The sequence below is a fragment of the Cyprinodon tularosa genome, unplaced genomic scaffold (assembly GCF_016077235.1).
Source record: "Cyprinodon tularosa strain WSP-4 unplaced genomic scaffold, ASM1607723v1 ctg2179, whole genome shotgun sequence".
NCBI classification, from domain to species: domain Eukaryota; kingdom Metazoa; phylum Chordata; class Actinopteri; order Cyprinodontiformes; family Cyprinodontidae; genus Cyprinodon; species Cyprinodon tularosa.
Window position 1 is genome coordinate 1,713 of NW_024038813.1, and position 7,606 is coordinate 9,318.

A 7,606-nucleotide genomic window follows, 5' to 3' on the forward strand; every position below is an offset into this window, starting at 1 on the left:
GAAAAAGAAACTGATTAGCCAGTCACTTCATTTGGATGGGATTAAACTGATTTCAGATAATAAAGTAAAAAATCTTGGTGTTATTTTTGATCAGGACCTGTCATTTAGGTCCCATATCAAGGAGGTTTCTAGAATTTCCTTCTTTCATCTGAGGAACATTGCAAAAATTAGAAATATCCTGTCCAGGGTGATGCTGAGAAACTAGTCCATGCATTTGTTACTTCAAGGCTGGACTATTGTAATTTCTTTACTATCAGGAAGTCCACAAACTGTAGTTTAAAAGCCTTCAGCTGATCCAAAATGCTGCAGCCAGAGTTCTAATGAAAATGAAAAGAGAGATCATATCTCTCCTATCCTGGCTTCTCTTCATTGGCTTCCTGTTAAATCAAGAAATAGAATTTAAAATCCTCCTTCTCACATATAAAGCCTTAAATGGCCAAGCTCCATCTTATATCAGAGATCTGATTGTTCCTTATGTTCCTAACAGAGCACTTCGCTCTCAATCTGCAGGTTTACTAGTGGTTCCTAGAATTTCTAAAAGTAGAATGGGAGGCAGATCTTTTAGTTATCAGGCTCCTCTCCTGTGGAACCAACTACCAGTTTTAGTCCGTGAGGCAGACACCCTGTCTACTTTTAAGGCTAGGCTTAAAACTTTCCTTTTGATAAAGCTTATAGTTAGAGTGGCTCAGGTTATCCTGAGCTATCTCTATAGTTATGCTGCTATAGGCTTAGACTTTTGGAGGACATAGGGACCCCCATTTCATCATTCTGCTTCATTCTCTCTCTGTTCTCCTATTCTGCAGAATCTGTTAGTTCAATCTCTAACCTTCTGCTCTCTCTGCTTTTCCTCAGAGTAGCTTTGCCTCGTCTGTTCCTGTTTGGCTGTGACGTCATCCTGGAAAGAAACATCAGCTGTGCTGCTTCTATCAACACCCTTGTTTATAGATGTTGGAGATCGGCCTGTTTTCCAGTGTGGTCCTGTTTCTCTGACCGTGACTAAGTGGATGTGCTCTCTTCGTCCTCTGGCATGGAGCTGCCTTGGAGCTCGTCTGCCTGGCTGTGTGTTTTCCTGGACGGGGGCCGCCTTTTACAGCTGCTTTTTTGTATCTCTGCTTCTGTCTCCTTGAACCCCAGTCGGCCTCGGCAGATGGCCGCTCACACTGAGCCTGGTTCTGCTGGAGGTTTCTTCCTGTTAAAAGGGAGTTTTTCCTCTCCACTGTCGCTACAAGCATGCTTAGTGTGGGGGATTGTATTTGAGTCAATGAGTCAATGCAATCAACTGGTTTTCCTTAGATAGAAAACTTTGTATCAATTTGACTGTATGATCTGGTTGAACTGTAAAGTGCCTTGAGATGACATGTGTTGTGAATTTGGTGCTATATAAATAAACTGAATTGAATTGAAATTGAAACTGATTTTTAAATTTTATTTCAGTTTAACATGGGAAAAAAAAGTCAAATTCTAGATAAAGTCAAAAATTCGACTTTTTTTTTTGTCAGAATTCAGTCAGAATTTGAGAAAAAAAGTCGAATTCTGAGAAAAAAGAAAATTCTGTCATTAAATCGAATTCTGACTTTTTTCCCAAAACTAAAATAAAATAAAAAAAATCAGTTAATTTTTTTTTTTTCCAGTGGCCCTATCCTTTTTCCGAAATGGGGATAATATAAAAGGTTGTTTTACTTTTTAATCCTTTACTATTAAAAAACATTTGAAAATAAAACATTATAAAATTTGGGAAAGGATAAAATGCTGCAGGGCACCTCAGGGTGAAGAGCTCCCCTTCACTGCTGCCTGGGGAAAGAGAGTTTTGGAATTTTACCATAAAATAGACTAGATATGAACCGTTATTAATACCCAAGCAGAGGGCTTATTATAAGGTTTTTTATCCTTTGAGAAATTGCCCCCAAACCCAAATTTTTCCCAAAAAAAATTTAAAAAGGAACCCCCATTCTACACATCAAATGCTTTAGCTTGCATCCAATGAAAAGGGCTAGTTGGTTGTGTGAGTCATATACATGATATTGTAAATTCACAGTCCCTAATATTATCTGAGCCCCTGTTGGGATGAACCCACTGATCTATTTTTATGGGCTCCCAATAACCTTTTTAATCGAGTAGAAAAAAATTTTGCTAGGATTTTTTGGTCAAGTTAAGTAAAAAAAATTGGGTCGTATGTTAGGATCTAAGCATCTTTACCTTTCTTGTAAAATTAATTTATAAGGCAAATGCATTGATTGGGGTGGGGAGCCTTTCTGAAAGGCTTCATTATAGAAACAAATAACAAAGGGTTTAGAAATCTTCAAATGATTGGTAGAATCCAAGGGAATACCATCTAAACCGGGTCCCCTTTTCAGTGGCATCTTTAAGGGCCCCGGAGAGATCTCCTGAATGTTTAAAGGACCTTAAATTTTCCCTACCCTGTCGTGAGTGAGGGGGGGTTTTAAGATCTGCAAGAAATTTTTCGAATTTTTGGTCATCTAACTTACCTTGGGAAAGTAAATTTTATTTAAAAAGTGCTGAACCTATCATTTATCTGTTGGGATGACATTGTGACAGTCCATCTGATTGTCAAACTCTGGGATGTGGTTCATACTGTTGAGCTTTTTAAAAAGGAAAGCCAAAGGGGCCTTTTTCCCCATTTTCCCAGATCCTTTTTATTTCGAAAAAAGGGGCTTCTCAGCATTTTTGGTATAAAAAGTGTTTAATTTATATTTCCATTCAAAATTTTATTCAAAGTGGTCCACCTGTTTTTAAAAAGTTTTTAAAAAAATGAGGTAATATTTAGGAAAATAGACAGATGCAAATTTTGGGAGGCTCAAAAAAAAAATGCATCGTCTCCTACATTTAATAGACGAGACGTTAAAGGTGAAAAAATGTTGTATAAAATTTTCCCCCGAATTTGAAACCTGAGAACGTTCTCATCAGAGACTGCGAAAAAAATTACTATATGTTTCACAAAGGTGTAAAAGGGTGGATTTTATTTTAAATAACTGCGAAAAAAAATCCATTTTTTGGGCTTACATGGATAAGAAACTGATAATTAAAGCAGGGCTTGCTAGGCACAAAGTTTTACGGGGGCACGGGCCCCTACTCTATCCCCTCCTTCCTACATACACAAATACGGGCAAGCACCTGCCCCCCCCTAACTTTCCCCTACCAAAATTACCGTTAGATATTAATGAGTGTAAAGAAAATTTTGTTTTAACAAACATAAAAACAATTTAAAAAATTGCAGCTAAAAAAATAAGACATTACCAATTTTAAAAATAAAAAGTTTCCTTATACACATTCTGAAGTAATCATTAATTCCTGGTTTCGAGTTTTAGTTCGGGGGAAAGTTTAACTAAACATGAACAAATTTTTTCTTTTTTTTTTAGCATTAAAGTTTACCTCCTATTTTTAAATTTTTGAAAAGGGGTCAATCACTTACTGGATCAGCTTAGAAGTTCTTCCTTTTAAACTGAAAAATAGCCAGATGATGGAGCCCCTTGCCCCATTGTGCACATTGTGTCCCATTGTGTGGTTTGGGATCCAAAGGCTTGCCCCCCAGGGCGCCGGGGACCCCTTTCTAAGAGCTTGTGCTCACCTGCAACACTTTCCCCATCTGTATCAAGAAAACTATTTAAGCTGGAGGACAACTTCACTCCTTGCCAGTTGTTTGCCATTATGGTAGCAATCTGAGCAACCTGCCTCCCTGAATCTTGACCCCCTGATTCCCTAAACCGAACCTAACCTGTTCCTGTCCTCTCTGCTTCTGGGAAAGGGAACCTGTCTAAAAACAGAAACTCTGGGGAGTTTCTCTGTCAGAAACCTTCTTCTACTACTGAAAGCCCTGAGATCAAAAACCCAGGAGGGTTTCTCTGTCTGAAACCAGTCTGTCTGATAAGGAAAACCCGGGAGAATAAAACCCCTGTTAGCCCCTCAGCCTGCTGCCACCTCTGGCCCCTTCCAGGTTCCCCCCTGTTGCTCTGCTCAAACCTCAGAACAGGTACAAACCTGGCTCCCCCCAAATAGCAAAAATTACCAGGACTTCTGCTAACCATTCTGCCCCCCTCTGCAGTGAAAATCGTCGTGACAGTCCGGGACCAGATTGTAAAACCTGTTCATGTTCAAACCTGTGTTTTTTCACAAAACTTTTGAACTTTTTCCCCCTGTCTCAGAGTGTGTTCTGCATTGGGCTAGAAACCTATACCCATCATGACATTTTAGCTTTCTAAACACACTGGTGCCTTTCACAACTCCACTGTTGATTGTGATAGTAGGGAGGTCTAGATGACCTGCGTTAGTTTTGGGGAACAGGGTGTTTCAAGCAAGTTAAAAACACCCCTGAATACCTGATGAAAAGGGCTTTTTTTTTTAAACCCAGGAAAAGTTTTCAAACATTTTGAATTAAAAAACGTTTTTTTTACCCAAATTTGTCCTGGGGATAGTGGGACAACTTCACTTGTTGAGACCATATGTTTCCCCCCAAGTCAAATAATTCCCCTTCTTGTTTGTGGACGCTGGTTGTTGCTCCTCAAAACCTTCATGGGCCGCCCTCCTGTCTCTCACCCTTCTTTCCTGTCATCTCGCCTCCTCCCCCCTTTTCCCACTCCAGCACTTCTTCCATTTTCAAAACAAACATTAAAAAAGTAAATCTTAATTATGTAAATATCTACATATTGCTTATAACGTTCCAAGTAAATGCTTAGCTTAAATCACTAATTCATCCCGGGGCCTTACCTCCCTCTCTCATCTTGTTTTTTCTGCTTTGTTGAGGAATTTCCCGATATCCAACAACAAACCCAAAGCAGTCATTTTCAGTTTAGCCTATAATCAGTGGTTTTAGTGGGAAAAAAATAAAATTTGCAGGTAAGAAACTTACCAGAACTAAAAAATGCGTCGCGGCCCCCCCCGTGTCCCATCCAACTCAGTTGAGAGCGCGTTTTAATTTACCTGCAGTTTTATCAGTGCTGGCCTGAGGGGGCGCTAATACATCCTCAATTTGGGGGTTACCAACACACTTGCTGCGCTTTTTTATAAAATATACCTCCTCCCATTGAATTTTCTAAATTTATATTAAAAAATGTTCACTGTTGCAAATATTCTAAGATTTTTAGTGGGGCACAGCTAAATTTTTACTGGGGCACGTGCCCCCGTGAATGGGGTCTGGGGGACGCCCCTATGTAAAGAAAATCTATAAAAGGTTTCTCTTCGGTTTTAATTTCAGTCAGTTTTTTCACAATATGCGAGAGTTTTGGGAGCCGGGTCCCCCGCGAAAAAATTTCAAATTAATTTAAGCAGACGTGATAAAAGGTATTTTATTAACTTACATCACAGTAAAAATCTGTATCACTTGGAGTTACTAGACTGGGGGGCCCCCAATTCCTGCGCGAACCTGTTCTGGACTCAGTTTTCCTGCGGGGCACAGAATGCTGGCGATAGACGTGATGCGTCAACAGGGGGCGTCCCGGTAAGGGTACCTCTTTTGGCTGTTTTCCAGCAGATTTAATGGGGATCAACCAATATCAACATGCTGGGAATCTATAACTTTTTTTATTTTTTTTTTATTTCAAAATTAGAAAGTTTTTAAAATAAAAAAAAAATGTGAAAACTGGTAAAAATCTTTAAGCCAAAGTGACCATTAAAAAAGCATTGCTTCTTCCAAACAAAGAGCTATGTGAACAGCTTAAAATAAATGGGCTAATGTTTTTATTTCCAAAAAGCAAAAGGGCATTTTTTTATCTACGGGGGATGAATTGTGAAATAAGCTTATTCAGGGGTATTAATGGTGAATGATTTTAAATGTTATTTCTTTTATTTGTAATTAAAAATGTTGTGGGTTACTCCAGGGCTCTATTCCACTTAATGTTTTTATACAGGGGGGACCAGACCTGATAGCAGGGATGAGTTTGCACATAGAAGGTTTTGTTTTTTATGTAAGATATGCTATTGTTCCGATAAAAATTTTTGAGGGGAGAAATTTTGTTTGTAAAAAGCAACCCGCAAGTTAAACCTGTTTATGGAAGTTTGCGCTTTTATTTGGGAGTCTTTGATGGGGTACGGGCACTGAAGCAAGAAGTGTTTTACCGATTTTTAAAGAGGTTTTGGGAAAAATTTCCCCCAGACTGTTTTTTTATTTTCAGAAAAACTTTAAAACCCTTGATTTTAATATCTCATTAAAAAGAAGAAACGATTACCGATAAACCCCCTTCCCAATTTTTTGACAGATGTTTTTTTTTTTGATTTTATGGGGGTTCTTCCTCCATAAAAAAGTTAATAATGGCTTTTCCTACATTAGCACAGGGAAATTTAGGTATTACTGTAGAGTAAAAAATATGCTGCTCGTGAGAGACCTTGCTTTAGAAAGCAGAACCCTGCCAAATGTAATAAACTCTTGTAAACCAAGAAACTAATTTTTTATTTAAAAGAGGGTGACTAAAGAAAGATACTCTCTGTCATAATTTGGATTATACTGATTTTTTCTCCAAATAGGTTTTCAAGTTCTTTATATTTATCCCCAAATTTTACCCGGGGCTTTTTTTTAAGAGAAAACAGCTTCATTTTGATAGATTAGATTCAAGCTTTTTTTAGAAATTGTTACAACCTTTAGTGCATTTCTATTTGGGGGTTCATTTTTTAGAAACAAAATTTTGTCGTCAGCCACTGTGATATCCATCCCTGACGACCACACCATTATTTAACTTTCGTCCCTTTCAAATACTTTTTTTTGGACAAGTTTGTTTTAGGGTTGCATTTTATTTTATACTTACACTCAAATGCTTTGACGGTCTGGCAGGATAAAACAAGGAATTCAAGCCTTTTAAAATGTATGTGTTTCTTTTCCGGGCCCCCGGGGAAGGGCGTACCAGCCCCCAGACCACCAAATTATGCAGTTGAAATCCCCACAATGGGGAATTCGCAAAGGCGGCACATCCGGGGGGCAAAGCAAGCCCCACTCTGGGGGAACCCCTTCATGATCAAGGTTTTCGCCTCTGCAGGTAAGTATGATTTTGGGGAAAAGTTAAATTTAAAAGGGCCCCTTGAAAGGGAGCTAATGTTGTTAAGCAGTGGCCAATGGACCCCCCACCCCTAAGAATGAGCAGTTGTTAATTGAGGCACGAGCTATTGATACCTTATAAGAGGAGGAGGAGCCCAAAAACCTCATCTTTCGATCCATGGCACCTTTTTTGAACATTTGAGCCACCCCGTTTTTGGAGATGCTTATCCTTCCATTGAACCAGAGCTGACAGGATCGTGGCACCTAATCCATTCTGATTCCTATATACCTTTTTTTGTAACAGGCATGAAAATTCAAGGTAATCATATAAGACTAAAAGGGGGTTTCCCCCCAATACCTTTAAAAGGGAATGAAAACTTTCCCGCCTTTTTTTGCTGTCATTTTTTAAAAGAAAGAGGGTTCTATGCTCAACTACCAGTGCGGAGTCCCCGTGACTGACAAAATACCTCAGCTCAGTCAGTAGGGTAATTCTGAAAGGGCAAATACCAGCGAAAGTTTCTATAAAGCTGGCTTTTTTAAGTTTGTAGGTCTCAGAGGAGGGAGGCGACATCAAATTTTATACAGATCGGACAAAGTTCTCGAGGTATAGCCATCAAAAAGCAGATT

General features: G+C 38.9%; 1 non-coding gene across 1 annotated transcript; it reads right to left on the reverse strand.

Moving 5' to 3' along the window:
* Positions 1–6,831: 6,831 nt before the first annotated feature.
* On the reverse strand, positions 6,832–6,988 carry LOC119784066. The gene has a single exon (XR_005280890.1). It is a non-coding gene; the product is annotated as a U1 spliceosomal RNA (small nuclear RNA).
* Positions 6,989–7,606: the final 618 nt, after the last annotated feature.